The sequence below is a fragment of the Neovison vison genome, chromosome 5, assembly GCF_020171115.1.
Source record: "Neovison vison isolate M4711 chromosome 5, ASM_NN_V1, whole genome shotgun sequence".
NCBI classification, from domain to species: Eukaryota; Metazoa; Chordata; class Mammalia; order Carnivora; family Mustelidae; genus Neogale; species Neogale vison.
Window position 1 is genome coordinate 118,084,177 of NC_058095.1, and position 17,381 is coordinate 118,101,557.

At 33.0% G+C, this 17,381-nt stretch overlaps 1 non-coding gene across 1 annotated transcript; it reads left to right on the plus strand.

Annotated features, from left to right (window-relative positions):
* The first annotated feature begins 3,887 nt into the window (after nt 1-3,887).
* On the plus strand, nt 3,888-3,994 carry LOC122908042. The gene has a single exon (XR_006384846.1). It is a non-coding gene; the product is annotated as a U6 spliceosomal RNA (small nuclear RNA).
* The last annotated feature ends 13,387 nt before the right edge of the window (nt 3,995-17,381 follow it).

A 17,381-nucleotide genomic window follows, 5' to 3' on the forward strand; every position in this document is an offset into this window, starting at 1 on the left:
TACAGAGTGTTGAGCCTGACATGGAACTCAATCCCACAACCTTGAGATCAAGACCCTGAGCTGAAAAGCTGAAACCAAGAGTCAGACACCTAACCAAATGAGCCACCCAGGTACCTCAGGAATGATTTTTTGAATCCTAGTTTGTAATACTTATCTTCAATTACATTAATTTTTCCCTAAATATTCTTACTACAAATCATATGTGTGTGTGAGTATGTGTGTGTGTGTGACAAACTTTTATGAAGATGCTTGAATCTTCTAAATATCCTAGATGTCAGGAAATAATGAGCTCTTCTGAAAAGATTAAAGTGAAATTTGTTTTAAATAATTAGAAAGACTGAAGATATATCAACATAAACCTGCAAGTGAAAAGACATATATCTTTACTTACAGAAATAGCAAAAAAAAAAAAAAATGTGAGCATATATATATATGTGTGTGTGTGTGTGTGTGTGTGTGTATGATTTTCTTTGAAAATATTTTCTCCTGGTGCATTTCTTTTTGAAATAGTAGGAGTACCAATGAAAGAGGGTAGGGAAAATAAGAACCAAACTATGGGGAAAATAGTTTGGATTGGAAGACATTTCTGTATGCCTGTAAGGTAACAGAAAAGAGTCTCCAGACAAAGAGAAGTTGAAGAGAGAGAGAGGGAGATTATAATTATTCAAGTTGTTTCTGGTACTAATGGCAGGAGACAGGCATTAGAACTCAGGAAAGGGGGCTTCTTGTCTTACAAGGAGCAGCCAGTACATCTGAGACTAAGGAGATGAGGATTGTAAGAATGTGTAAAGAAATATGTTGAAAGGATAAGTACTTGGAAATAGTTTACACTTGATGGACAGGTGATACAGTCATCTAATGGCATGGTAATGAAGAGGGCTGGATGGATAGTGTGAGGAGAATGACAAAGATTTTGAGTAACTAATAAGTAAATTTGGAGAGCAGGTAGATGAAGGAAAAGTACAGTGTTTTTTCAAGTGGAAGTAAGAACTTTGTTGCAGTTCCAGATGATTAATTTGACCTAGAGCTGACCTGCATGACCAAGGGGTTAGCCCTGGTATCACTCAGAGGTGTAGTATAGAGAAAATATAGCACAGTCTTGATACATGTATGGGATGAAATTTAGGGTCCTGATAGGACACAATAAGTAACTTCATCTTAAATTTATTTTAAAATGCTTTTTTTGGGGCATAGGTACCATTATGCATAATTTATTTTTAATAGTATGCTCATATTACCTATTTAATCTGGGTTTATTTTATCAGCAGATTATTGTATTGGAAAATGACTTAAATAGATACATATTAATACTGTATTTTATTTCCTGAAGAAGAAAGGAAATTAATTGTCTAAGTCATTATTCATATGTCTTTTTATAGCTCTGTAGGCTAATTACCAAATGAATCTATCAAAATGATTTCATCACATCTTCAATTTTCAACTATAAAAGTATTCTTTTACAGGTTAGACATAAATATAGGTTGTATTATGTAGTTATAATCCCACTATATTTATCTATAGACCAATAAATATCATACTTTATGGAATTAGCACAATGACACTTCCTTTATAAGTGTAGAAATGCTTGATGATGGTAATTTCTCATTTAATCTATAATTAACCAATAAATATGACAGACCAATTTATTTGAGTGCCAATAATTAGTGATTTTATATTTATATGATTTAGTAAATGAGACAGATTCTCTTACTGCCAGTGATAATTTCATTCTTCGAATTGGGCATATTCAGAAGTTTATAGCTCTTTAAGAGTCACTAAATCCTAGTTTATCACTTTAAGCAATAATCTGGACACAAGAATGAGATAATCTATTGGGAAAGGTGAGCTCATTTTCAGGAGGAAATCTATGACTTTTGGTTAATAACTCAGAAGAAGGATGAAATTACTTGGTTTCCCTTTTCACCTATGTCTTTCAGCTTCATTTTTTTGGGGGGGGAAAGGGAATTCTGCATTCACCTTAAAATCGATGATGCTCTATATATGACAGCACTATTTCTCATTTCAGCTCATTTTCTAGGCAGAGTCTGAGAAATATGAGTGGTCTTGACTTTTAAAATAAACATGTCCTCTATGTAGCACAGGTTTTTTCTTACATTCTGAATCTTTGCCAACCTAAGCAGATTATATTAAGCCAGGAGATAATAGTGCTCGGTTGTTCAGCTACAAATAGTGAAGGGAAAGATTCAAAGCTACCAGATGTTACATCTCACTAGGTTACATGTGATTATTTCTTGTGAAATAGTTTATTATATATGTCTGTAACATAGCTCAGTTTTAGAATAATTCTATTTGAATTCCTATTTTGCAATATCTCTTTGACCTTACCATCTTTAAGCCTTGATTTCTTTACTTGGAGTGAGAATATTGACTATATCCACTATACTGGCTTGTGCTGAGATTTAACTCTATGCTTCACCTATAGTTACAACTCTGAAAATATTACCAGTAAGTATTATTATATATGCTGGTCAATAAATGACATCTTTAATGTTTATTGTCAGTGTGATGTAAACTTCTATAGTCCACATCATATGGAATATGAAATGGTTGAGAAGAAAACTCACATCAGTTGATTAAGTCAGAGGGATGTATCATTGCATACATATATCACTTGGTAGAAGTATTGTCAGAGCAAGAAATTCAGTGTAGAAATTGGAGTTTCCTGAAATGTACAAGGAATTGGGAAGTGCACCTCTGGAAATGATGTAGGTGGAAGGGGGACAGCCAGAGAACTGAAATAAAGGTCACCTTGGTTTTCTGAAGCATAAGTAGTGATAGACAAGTTGGAACTTACAGAAAGTCTGAGAAACCTTGCATATCTGGAAGCTGAAATACAACCATGAGAGGGGAGCTTCTGAAGATCTAGAACCTTCAAGAAAGTTTAAGAAGCCACTTTTAAAAACTGTTTCTGTGTGAAAACCACTGCGTCTAAAGGAACTTTCAGGCTTATAGGTCTAAATAACGGTTTTTGTCCTGTTATAGGTCAGCTCTAAAATAGGAGGAAACACATTATAGCTGCCCTATTTATCATCATGCCTGTATACCACAACATACCAAGAGTAATGATCTCTGCTGCTTTTCCATCTCCTAAATCTTACCGCTTTCCTTTCTTGACCATATCTCATGTGGAACAATATAGGGGGGTGAATCATGAGAAACAATTTTACCAGCCTTGTATGGGAGTAGTGGCAACAAACAGACAACTTGTCATCTAACATATTTTAAGAGGAGGACCGTGATGATTTGGGGGAAAATGGGGGTGGGGAGGAGTTACCCTCTTCTAAAGTAATGTAAATTATATATCTTTTTCCAAAGTCTATACAAAATAGCTAAAAAGTGTGTTTTTTTGGTAAAGCAATAGGTTGAATGTGGTTTTTTGTTTTTTTGTTTTTGTTTTTTTTTAAGATTATTTATTTATTTATTTGACAGAGAGAGATCACAAGTAGACAGAGAGGCAGGCAGAGAGAGAGGGAAGCAGGCTCCCTGCTGAGCAGAGAGCCCGATGCGGGACTCGATCCCAGGACTCTGAGATCATGACCTGAGCCGAAGGCAGCGGCTTAACCCACTGAGCCACCCAGGCGCCCTTGTTTTTGTTTTTATAAAGACTGATCTGAATAGGATATTGGCAGAGACAGAGACTTCTTAGTAAAATTGATGAAAATTCTTTTGTATTTGACTTTTATTAATTACAAGCAGAAACTGAATTATATGGGTCTTGGTTAAATACTACATACACACATATTTTCTCTCATCTTAAATTGTTAATTAGAAATGGGATTTTGTATGAATCATTACAACCCATAGTATGGGATAGGAATGGCCCAGAGACAGGAGATTAGTTGTAATTTTAACCATATAACTACCATGTGCTCCCTTCATCAGCACATAAACTAAAATTGGAATGATACAGAAAAGATTAGCATGGCCCCTATACAAGGAGAACATGCAAATTTGTGAAGCAATCATATTTAAAACAAACAACAACAACCAACATAACCACTCCTAAATGAAAAAAGATACTATTCTACTGTCAGAAAATTTATTCAAAAAGTGAAAGCTGCAATTATTTATAGGACCATGTATTATTTTAGTTCTTACATATGTGTATAGATTTGTATAAAATATAAAATATTATACATATAAATTTCCTTCTGGGATATTCCTTAACTTATACTCAGAATTTTTTTCCTTACCCATTGAGCAAACCCAAACTATGCCACCATCATTTCTTTTCATAGTTATTGAAATATCCTCTTAAACTTCCATCTTGCATTTACTTTTGCATTCCCACCGTGTGCCAATTTTCAGCACACTGGCCAAAGCAATCTTAGTAACTTAAGTCACATCATGTTAGTCCTCTGTCAAAGTCATGCTATGTGCTCCATTTCACTTATAGTAAAAGACAAACTATGTACAATGACCTATTTTGTCCTCTTCTACCCAACCAATTTTTTCTTAGATGTAGTTTCCCAATAATTTTCCAGGGAGCACAAGATTGGCATTTTTGCATTTTTCTTAAATATTACAGGCATGCATGTTCATATTTCAGGGCTTCTTGACTGAAACCTTTAGTTTCTTATACTAAAATTTTATCCCAGATTTTCACAACATGTTCACCCATCTGTTCAGACATTTACTAAAATATCTCCTCTTTCTCATGTGATCTAATGTGGGCACTCCTAACAAAAATGACCATGACCCTTTGACCAGTGAGGGGGGGAAAAGGCCATAAAACATCCCATTTGCTTATGACTGTCACTTCCCTGTTTTGTCTGTCATCTTACGTTTCACCATCTAACATGCTATATCCTTTTTTAGTGTGGATGCTTATTTTGCAGAACCTCTCTCTAAACAACAAACTGAATTCATGGGCTTTCCCTTCTTTTGGTCCTTGTTGAATCCCCAATAATTAGAAAAGTACAGACAACACAGCAGATGCTCAGCGTGTATTTGTTGAATGAGAAAATGAATATTAATAAAATGTAAAATAAATGTAAATTTTTGGGAAATTTTGGACATTTAATATCTGATATATTAAGATAAGTATATGTGATATATTAAATAGTATAATATATTATATATAATAATTATAATAATAAAACAATACAATATATAAATAATATATTAAATATAGGCAATAAAGTAAGTATGTATTTGACTGAACTGACATCAAATCATGAACATGAAAAAAGCTAATAAAATTATGCATTTTTCTACACCATCATATTAATATTGAAGTTCAGTGATTTTCAGAAAAAATAGCTGCCTACACAAGCTTTCTCAACAAAAATCTGAAGTCAGTCAGGTTGTGATAATCACATCCTACTTCTGAACACTTAGAAGGATAGACATTACTTTCACATGAACATCTACATAAAAATTTTGTTTGTCTTAATAAAATGTTCAAATATGTTAACTACCTTATACCAAGACAAATGTGGATAAGCCTTCAAGTCAAAAGTAAAATGAAAGAATTGAGCAGGAAAAGCTTTCTGACAGAGACAAGTGTTATCAGTGCTAACTCAGTGGAAATATTCTATTTGAAGCATTGAGTTTTGATGTATAAATTATATGAAAATTGTAATAACTTTGGCTGCTAAATTAAAGAATAGATAGTAGATAAATCCTTCAGATTACCTAAGTACTACATTATGAAATTTCAAGAAGATAAAATATACTTGAATTTGTTTATTCTGTTGTGAAAGGTGTTACTATACAGAGCAAAACTTACTGGATATTTCATATGTCTATTTTATAGATAAAACCCCGGTAGGCCAAGGAAAGCATATTTTAATTCTAAATCACAGACTATAGAATAAAATTTAACTTAAAATGTTTATTAGAAGAATGATATCTACCTCTTTTGCAAAAAAAATTACATTTTAAATTATAAGATATGAGTTCTTTTTAATGTTGATTAAGATGTCTGGGCACCTTCAAAGACAAATGGATATCCATTTATGAAGAAAAGTCATCCTAAATATTTATATTTAATAATTAAAGACTGCTTTCCTATTAGTTTTTCAGATTTTCAAAATTATTGAGAAAAAAGAAACAAAGAAAATTAATTTCTCGGAAAGTTGCAGTTCTTAGACATTTTTGAACAAAAATTACATGCAATAAGTATTGTTAATTTTATACTTTAACACACAAAACTTCATGTGATACTAAAATTATATTTAAAGTTTCTATTAATGTATTCTACATCCATATAGGAGTTGTTGCAAATAAGAGATTGCTTGTTTGTATCTTTAAAAAAAAAAATGGATCAAGGTCTCCTGGGTGGTTCAGTTGATAAGCAGCTGCCTTTGGCTGGGGTCATGATCCCTGGGTCCTGGGATCAAGGCCCACATCAGGCTTCCCGCTTGGCAGGAAGGCTGCTTCTCCCTCTCCTGCTCCCCCTACTTGTGTTCTCTCTCTTTATGTCTCTCTCTGTCAAATAAATAAAATCTCAAAAAAACAAAAAAATTAAAAAAAGCATCAAAATCAAATTCACATTTACCTCTGTCTCCACCCAAATCAAGATTCAATACCAGAGTGTTACAAATGTTTATAATAGGGGAGATTGTGGCATCTATATGTATGGGGTGGGATGGTAGTATATGGGAACTCTCTGTACTCCCTTTGTTTTATTTTTTTCGAGTTTTAATTTAATTCCAATTAGCTAACATATAATGAATATTAGTTTCAGGAGTAGAATTTAGAGTTAATACCCATCATCCATTAACTTATCCCTTGCCAAACTCCTCTTCAGCAACCCTCAGTTTGTTCTCTATTGTTAAGAGTCAGTTTTACGGTTCCCCTCCCTCTCTTTTGTTTCTCCCATGTTCATCTATTTTGTTTCTTAAATTCCACATATGAGTAAAAATCATATAATATTTGTCTTTCTCTGACTTATTTCACTTAACACCCTTCTAGCTTCATCCATGTTATTACAAAGGGCAAAATTTCATTCTTTCTGATGGTTGAATAACATTCCATTATATATATATTTATAAATATATATTTAATGTACATATAAATATGTATGTATATATAAATACATATATATTTATAAGTATGTATTTATAAATATATAAATGATATATATATATACTTATATATTTTATATATAAATATATATATATTCCTTCCATTCCATTATATATGTATTCCATTCGTTGTATATATAATGGAATATATATACCACACCACCTCTTCATCAGTTGATGGCTGTTTGGGCTCTTTCATAGTTTGGCTGTTTTTGATAATGCTGCTATAAACAATGGGTCCATATGCCCCTTCAAATCAGTATTTTTGTATCCTTTGGGTAAAACTAGTGGTTCAATTGCTGGGTCATAAAGTAGTTCTATTTCTAACTTTCTAAGGAATCTCCATGCTGTTTTCCAGAATGGCTGCACCAGTTTGCATTCCCACCAACAGCATAAGTGTTCCCTTTCTCTGCATCCTCGCCAACATCTGTTGTTTCCTGTGTTGTTATTTGTAGCCATTCTGACTGGTTTTATCTCATTGGAGTTTTGATTTGTATTTTCTTGATCATTGAAATTGGCAGTAGCAACTTCTTATTAAACACATCTCCAGAGGAAAGCGAAACAAAAGCAAAAATGAACTATTGGGACTTCAAGACTAAATAAACAAACAAACAAAAAAACAATAAAACTAAAAGGCAATGGGAGAAGATATTTGCAAATGGCATATCTGATAAAGGGTTAGCATCCAAAATATATAAAGAACTTATCAAACTCAACACCCTCCAAAACAAATAATCTGGTTAAGAAAAGGGGAAAAGACACAAATAGACATTTTTTCAAAGAAGACATATAGATGGCTAACAGGTGAAAAAAAATGCTCTCTTTACTTTCTGCTCAATTTTGTTATAAAACTAAAGCTTCTCTAAAAAAATACTGGTTAAACGAGGAAAAACTGATGGTCAAAAATAGCAATAATGACAATAATGAAGGATATAAGTATATGACAAAAGCTGAAATCTTGTGTTTATACAAGATTCTTTTTTCTCCTCTTGTTAAATACTTGTTCCAACGTAACACAGCTGATCTCTATTAATGTTGATAGAATAGCAAAGATACCACTAGTATTGCCTTTATACATGGCCTTCATTAACACTGTAAATTTATTCGGTGAGTTCTTGAACTTGACTCATGCAAAATTGTATCTAGATGAATGATTTCATTTCCTTCTAATGCTTGGATGACTTGGAGAGTCATTTGGCACTTGACAAGCTACATTATGACATGTTATCAGCCACGTATTAGGCAGAAAACTAATTATTTCGAAGAATAACTACAAGAAAAATATGTAATGGGTTGTGTTTTGGGTTGGTGGTGGCAGAGGAAAAACAAAAATTTGTCAAATAAAGAAAGTTTAAGTTAAAAAAATTAAGTTTAAAAACGTTCTCATCAGCTGTTTTCTTTATACAATGTAGTTATAAAGAAAGTAGATGGAATTCAAGAAATGTACCCAGATTTTGAACTTGTGTGAATATGACATTTGTTGTCAACACCTATATCTTGGAACTAATAGGTTAAAAAACAAGAATAATCATATATTTAGTGGATTTGAATTGAAACAATGATTTGGAATTTATATATATATTTTTTTCAATTTATCCTTTATTTTCCTCTATCATAAATTGGTTTCTCTAAAATGAAGTAAGAATTTGGCATTTCCTAATTTTATACTTAGAATATGATGGTGTATTATACTTATTATGTTAGTACCATGAAAATTTTCTTTTCACTTTAACATTGAATTACAATATAATTTATTTGATTAATTTGGTGTTGCTTGATGAATCCAGTTGTTTACCCTATATTTGTTTACAAAAAGTTTTTTAAATATCTAATACATTATGTTAGATTTAATTCTTTGCTATTAGGGTCATGATTTTAATGTTATTGTATATGCAAATTTTTAAAAATTTTATAAAATAATGGGGTTTAGGAAGTAGACATTCATACTAAATTGACTCTATTTTTCTGTATTATGTAATACAAAGAAAGTAGAAAGGAATACATTTTAATGTGACTATGAAAGGTTGACTCAAGATTATAAGTTTCATACACACATGCGTGCACACACACAGTGTTTCCAAATGATTCTGGCATACCTGCTAAGTCAGGAAATGAAGAGGTAAGTCCGGGCACTGTGGATGCCAAGTATTCTGTCCTGAGGAATCCTGAGGAGGTTGTACAAATTGAAAGCAAAGCTCTTGGCTAGGTTTGCCAACACTGTTGCTGAACAAACTTGTATAAACTTATTGCAAGAGAAGCCAATGACTGAAGAGAGGAGGGTTTGGAAAAGAGAAGAGGAGAAATTTATTTTGGGTGCCAGGAGCTGGGGGAGGTGACAGGCTCAAGCCTTACAACTGACCTCCCTGCCCATAGGATAGATACCAACAGTTTTATAGAGAGAGGTTGGTGGGTGGCGGAGGGTGGTAGGGTGGGTATATGCAAAAAAGCAGGCAGAGAATGGGTGATAATGGGCAGGTGTCAGCATGTACTCAGCCCATGATCAGGATAGGGAATGTGTGGTCAAAGATGTTCAACATTTTCTATATTATTTAGTATTGTTTAATAAAGCTTCATACTTCCAAAGGCTTGGAAATATAAACTACTGATATTCCATTCCTGTCACACTATCATGAAGCTCCTCTCAGGGTCCCTGGTACTCAGCTGCCATCACAAGTCCACAGACCACTATAATAGAGCAGGAGTCATTCCTCCTTGCTTTTTGGGGATTAATTAAGTGATGCTTCTTTAGGTAGCCTCTCTAGGCTTTGTTTGTAGTAGAGTTCACCTTGTCATACATATATTGTGACTAATACCATTACTTATACTAATTAGCAGCTATGTATGGGTTCAGAATACCTAGTGATAACTTCCAGGTTGATATGAGTCAATGATTTATTAAATGGCAGAATTTAGGATGACTTCTGATGGCGTTCAGGTTACTCTGTGAAATTTGTCAATTAATATTTCTCAATATATTGGGATATTGATAATTTAAATAACAAAAGAACAAAATAAACAACATCCAATATTACTGTTTCAAGCATAAAAGGGATCTCAATGTTTTGAAATTTGGGTCTAAAGCTAGGAATAATTTTTAGAAGTTTATGTAATCCTTTTTATTTTGTGTTAGTCATAGGATTGGAAAGACTAAGTTTTTAATATCTCATGCAGAAAATAAAAACCCTAGAAAGTTAAAGTTACTTAAGTGTATGTAGACATTATTAGTTGACAATGAACATAATATTAGAGAAGAGCATGACGTGATTTATAAAAGATTTTTTAGCTGCATAAGATAATTTCCTTGGTCAAATTAAGGGAAATGACTATTCTAATATAGACTGATCATCAATAGAACATTGGTATATAACCTGTGTTAGATGAGAGAAAACCAAGCTAATGTGGCTAAAAACAAATGTAATTTCAGGAAGCATCTCCATCATGATAATTGGAGGGTTATCATATATAATGACAAGATTTTTTTCTTAGCTGCTATCTAAAACTGATTATCCAAATCTATAACTGATGGTTTTTATTGCTAATGAGTCTAGGAATGTAAAAATAGGGAGCTTGGCTCTGGGTAGAAATAATGGCATTCCTAGAATCAGTTGATTTGGCTGATCAGATTGTCTAAAATTTTTATTTTTTAAAGATTTAATCTTAATATATTGTCACACATTTTTAAATCTAGAAGGAATTGATTTTTAAAAACAATATGTAACAAAGTATACATATTTTGTTATAACTCATAACAGTTTTCATTACCTGATATTGTATATTTCCTTACTTGTATATTATCTCTCATACTTATGAAATCAGGGAATTTGCATGTCTTATTCATTGCTTAGAAAGCTGCATGGTAATTATTAATTAAATATTAGTGGCATTAATGAATAAATGAATATATAAGATCGGATGGTAAAGCGTTTAGAGAAGATAATCACCAAGGAACTCCCTTTTTGTGTGCTTCCTCCTTTATGAACAATTGAACGTGACCTGAGACCTCACCTGGTTTTGCCCCAGTTATTAATTCAAGGGCTAAGACTATAGTCCATGATAGCTTAATCTCCCACTGTTAGATCACTGACCAGCTTCTACCAAGAGGTGGAAAATAGAATCTGCATCACAGTAGAAGAAATGAGGACAAAATTGGAAAAATTAGTTCAGCTCTGTGTTCTTTTTTTTTCCAATTTATTTATTTTCAGAAAAACAGTATTCATTGTTTTTTCACCACACCCAGTGCTCCATGCAAGCCGTGCCCTCTATAATACCCACCACCTGGTACCCCAACCTCCCACCCCCCCGCCACTTCAAACCCCTCAGATTGTTTTTCAGAGTCCATAGTCTCTCATGGTTCACCTCCCCTTTGAATTTTTTTTAGTTTTTTTTTTCAATTTATTTATTTTTAGAAAAACAGTATTCATTATTTTTTCACCACACCCAGTGCTCCATGCAATCTGTGCCCTCTATAATACCCACCACCTGGTACCCCAACCTCCCACCCCCCCGCCACTTCAAACCCCTCAGATTGTTTTTCAGAGTCCATAGTCTCTCGTGGTTCACCTCCCCATCCAATTTATCCCAACTCCCTTCTCCTCTCTAACACCCCTTGTCCTCCATGCTATTTGTTATGCTCCACAAATAAGTGAAACCATATGATAATTGACTCTCTCTGCTTGACTTATTTCACTCAGCATAATCTCTTCCAGTCCTGTCCATGTTGCTACAAAAGTTGAGTATTCATCTTTTCTGATGGAGGCTTAATACTCCATAGTGTATATGGACCACATCTTCCTTATCCATTCATCCGTTGAAGGGCATCTTGGTTCTTTCCATAGTTTGGCGACCATGACCATTGCTGCTATAAACATTGGGGTACAGATGGCCCTTCTTTTCACGACATCTGTATCAGCTCTGTGTTCTTAATTGAGAGGATTGGTTTGAAATTATTAAGTGCATAAATAAAACCAGGAGGGGGATGGTGAGTATTTTAGAATCTTACCAAAATCAGAGAAGACTAACATAATTAGGCTAGCACTACTTTTGTCTTTTTATAATAGTCAGGATACTAGGATATGGAGCCTTATTAATGGACATATCTCCTGAAACTTTATTCTGCCCAGAATATTATTATTAATAAAATATTAATAATTATTTAGGCTTGTGGAATTGATTTTTATTTTCACTTCTTAACAATTCTTCCTCCAACCTATTCTGGGAGACTTATGTATGTTTCAGGTACACTTGGAGCAACTGCTTTTAACAGATGAGATGTTAGAAGGAAGTTCATTATATTCCTTGGCATGCAAGTAGTAAGCCTTGGTAGCATCCAGTAACAATACTTTTATCCAATTTGATGCAGGCTCAAAGGACAGGACACTCTCTGCTCTCTAACAACATTTAAAGAGTAAGCAAGTGAGCAGGCAATATGTATTCTATTGGACACGATATATGTAAATTATATTCTTGGTGAAAAACACATGTGGCTTGCTATTACTTATTGGCCAAAGTAATTCAATTTTTTTCTTTTTTTCTTAAAACACTTTTAGTAGGAGGTTCATATTGGGAAATATTAGCACATAATGTCCAAGAAGAGGAGGTAGGGACCAGAACAGGCAATAGAAAGAAAACACAGAGATGTGAAAAGGTTTAAACTAAAATTCTGAATAACATATTCTATGGGTCCAAGAGAATGCACCAGAAAAATTAGGTCATTTAAAAGTGAATGCCAGGCTTATAATTGGCTCATTGCTGATTGCTATTTTACTTTTCTTTTTCTCCTTATTAATTATTCTAGATCCTTATCTATTTCATTAAATCCTCTATCAAATTAACTTAAGCTTCTGTAAATAAACTAGACTTTTCATTTACTAAGTAGAAGCCATTAAGTAAGAATTCCCTAATTTTTCTTTCTCTCCACACCCTAAGTTACAAATAAAATAACATTCTGATGTCCCCTACTTCTAATCACAGAAGTGGTGGGTTGGACAAAATCAGAACTGGTAGATGAACTGGAGAGCATTCTTTACTGACATTCTCTAGACAAACACTAGAGGTGATCTGAAATATTTCTTCTATCCTTCAAAACCTTCATCTTTACTGGCTCTAGCTATTTAGACTATTAACACACTAAAAGACCCTGAATATTCTAAAACATATTTGTGATAGTGATTTGGTTTTCTTTTTGTCATTCTCTTTTCTCCACTTTCCTATTGTTTTATCTTTGATTTACTTTTTAAGATTTTTGTTTATTTATATACTTGAGAGAGAGACAGAGAGTGAAAGAGATAGTGTGAAAGATGGGAGAAGTATAACTAGAGGGACAAGCAGACCCTGCTGAGCACAGAACCTGACATGGGGCTGGATCCCAGGATCCTGAGATCATGACCTGAGCTGAAATCAAGAGTCGGATGCTTAACCAACAGAGCCACCCATGCACCCTGTTTATCTTTTATTTTACTCTAATTTTAAAATCATATATAATTTTTATTTTTTGTACTTTTAAAAAAATTTCTTTTCAGCATAACAGAATTCATTGTTTTTGCACCACACCCAGTGCTCCATGCAATGTGTGCCTTCAATAATACCCACCACCTGGCTCCCCCAACCTCCCATCCCCTGCCCCTTCAAAACCCTCAGGTTGTTTTTCAGAGTTCATAGTGTCTCATGGTTCATCTCCCCCTCCAATTTTTTATTAATTCAAAGATAACAAATTCAAAAATAGAGAAATGTTATTTTAAAAGTAATAATTTCTTGGGGTACCTGCATGGCTCAGTTGATTAAGCAGCTGTTTTCAGCTCAAGTTAGGATCCTAGGGTCCTGGGATCAAGTCACATATCGGGCTCTTTGCTCAGCAGGGAGCCTGTTTCTCCCCACCTCCCCCTACATGCTCTCTTCCCTTCTCTCTGTGTCAAATAAATAAATAAAATCTTTAAGAAAAATTAATTATTTCTTAAAATTCTATTAACAATAATTGCAGTTGATAGTTTGGTATATTTTCCAATCTCTTTCTATGCAGATTCAAACATGAAATACATATTTGTTTCAGTGTATTCTAGTACTTAATATATACTAAGCATTTTTCCTATATCAGTAAAAGTAGATATAACTCACTTTTTCTGCCATTATTCCTTTAATATATTTAATATTTAAAATAATTTAAAGGTACCATAATACTACATAAATAAGGTATTACTAAATAAATACAAAGTCTATGGTTCTTTTCTCTGATCATATCATCTATCTAGCAGATATAGTCACTTTCCTAAATTTATGTCATTAATATGAGACCACATTACTTTTATTCCCCTCCTTCTGACTTCTGCCATAGGAATAAATTTTCCTTGGTTAAAATAATGTAGAAATAATAAAGCAGGTAGGAAATGGGAAGGTGAATAAATGATATTATAATGTGATTTCTTACATTATATGTGAAATAGTGGTAATTCAAGATAGACTGTGATAAGGATACATATTATGCTGTCTAAAGCAATGACAATTATGTACAAAGATTATAATCATAAACCTAATAGAAGAGATAGCATGGAGTATTAAAAATTTTTGATCATCTCAACAGAAGTCAGGAAAGGACAGAACAAGTGAAAAAGAACAAAAAGAAAGACTTAAAACCAACTCCATCAACTACTGTATTACAGGTAAATAGACTAAACACTGACTACACAGAAGAGATAGTTAGCCTGGAAATTTTTTTTTTAGGCCCAATTGTATCCTATTAATTATAAATGCACTATAAATATAAAGAGATATAATATAAAGGTGGCAAAACTTATTCCCATGACCAAATCAAACATAAAAAAGCATATTAATGTTTGGCTAAGTGGACTTCAAGACAAAGAATATTATCAGAGATATAAAATGGCAATTGAAATTGGTGAAATTATTGATTCTTCACAAAGACATTGCAATCATAAATATGTATGTGCCTATTAGTAAAGTTTCAGTATGTATGATAAAGCTCGTAGAAGTAAAGGAATAGAAAAGTCCAAAAATATACTAAGAGTTTATCATACTTTTCTCAAAAAAAGAACAATAACGGAAAAAAATATTGAAAATAAACATTACATCTGAATTGATCTAGTAACTATTTATAGAAAGTCTACCCATTTTTTCAGGTACCTATGGGACATTTGCTTAGGTAAGTCATTTGCTTAGATAAGTCATAGGATGGGACATACTCTAAATGTATTTCACAGGAAAAAATCATAAAAATAATTTAATAATAAAATAAATATTAAATAAAATATTTAGAAACTACATCAAGTTGAAAAGCTGTACCTTTTGACTGCCTCCTGAAAATTTTAAATAAAGAAATCTCCATACTATTGCTCCATTGGTGAGTTTTAACACCAGTTTAGGGAATGTTAACACAGTTCTTTGAGAAAATAGAAAAAGAAGCATATCCAAATCTGTGATACTTTCTATTCACCTGTCACTCCAGTCTTGGGGAAGCAGTTTTCCTTGTCTCTTCCCCTCCTCTTCAGATCTTGAAAGAGTTGAATTTTCAGTCTGTTCAGTTTTTCCATTTTATTAGGACAGATAGAGGGATGACTTCCAAGCAGCCCTCAGGTGGAACTGGAAACTGGAAGTCCCTACTTTCCTTTTTATAAAGTTTTATTGCATTAGTGCCTGCTCTCTTATCTTATAGATACCTAGCCCAAGACTTGGAGAATGGACTGGTGTTAGGTAGGTATAGTTTAAGGGGAGGATGTTTCAGTCAAAAAATAGCACAGTCTGTAGAGGTAAATAAATGGAATGAGATGTTCAAGAATATGAAAGTGGTTTGGTACGTCTGGAGTACAGATGTGCAATAGTAGGTATAAGAAGGTTAAACTGGTAGTGTTAGCTGGGTGGCTAGATGAAAAATTGTAGATTGTGATTGAAAAGAAATTAACTTCATTTCAAGAGCAGTAGTGAGCCACTGAGGGTTCTTACCTATCGGATTAGAAGATAAAAGATGATGGTTAGAAATCACTCTGGTTGCAAAACAGAGAGGAGATTGAAAAGAAGTAACACAGGAAGAGGCAGAATCACAGTTGAGACTATAATAATCGGGGTGAAGAGGGGCAGATTATGAGTATATTAATGAAATAAAATCCACAGGACAGAAGGATTTGTTTTGAATTTAGGAAACATTTATTGAAGACTTAAAATTGTCCGATTTTTGTGCTACTGCCTAGAAAAACTGTAATTAGAAATAGTCTCATGTTTTATACAGCCCCTTCCAGTAGGAAGCAGAGACAAAACACAGTAGTAAGGACAAAGCTGTTAAGAACAGTTTTATATTCATACCACAGGAAGACAATAAAATCCTTATTTTGGTTTATTTAATTGATTTGGTGTGTGTGTGTATTATCCTTCAGTAATTCAAGTATGCCAAGTTACAGATTGAGTCATAGGAAAGATGGTGTCCCAATAACAGAGACAGGATCTGATCGCAAGAATCAGTGTGTAGTAATTTTTTTTTTTTAAATCAGAGTAATTTCTGGAGAGTTAAAACTAATGAATTACAGTCCCTATCTTTTATCATTACTTTCTGAAAACTTGCTGCCACTTTAGGATGAACTGATCATATGATCTTCCATATGGAAATAGTTATATATAGATAATATTCTTTTCATAAATTGTCTTGCTGGACTATCAACATTCTTCTTTAACAGCATCCACAAAAGAGTCTATGCTATTCTAAAATTAATGTCATGATTTTTGGCAGATGTTCAACATATAACAAGGTTAAGGGTACTAACATGTAGAAAAGCAACTTATTTACTTACCTAGATGAAAAAAATTCAAATTCTCTTATTTTAAAGACTACAGTGGAAATTACATTGACGCAGGCTCATATTTTGTGGACAACTTAGTGAGAATTTTTAATGTCTGAATTCATTGTTTTATTCACCTGTTTTATTATACTTCCAGGATAAATTCATTTCTCCTTGCTCTATAGCATAGAAATCAAGACTGTTAGCATTCCATGGGTCTTAATTTTAAAGTAAATCTGTAATACATTTTTGGAGACAATTTTAATCTTCACAGTATGTATTTTTTTCTAATTAAATGTGTCCTTTAAACTCCTTAATTTGTACAAGAGAGTATCACTTATGTAGTCTCCTATCAGCTAATGGTTAAAGTACCTGATTATTTTTTGAAATAACGTAGAGTAGTTATATTTCAGATACTTGTCAAGTAGATAGGTTGTCAATAACTATCTACCAATGTCTTTCAAAAGCACTTCTGAGGCAACTAGTATTTATAGAAGACTACCTAAAACATTAAATCCAACCATTTTTCCTGATACTGTAAATTCTATTGCTA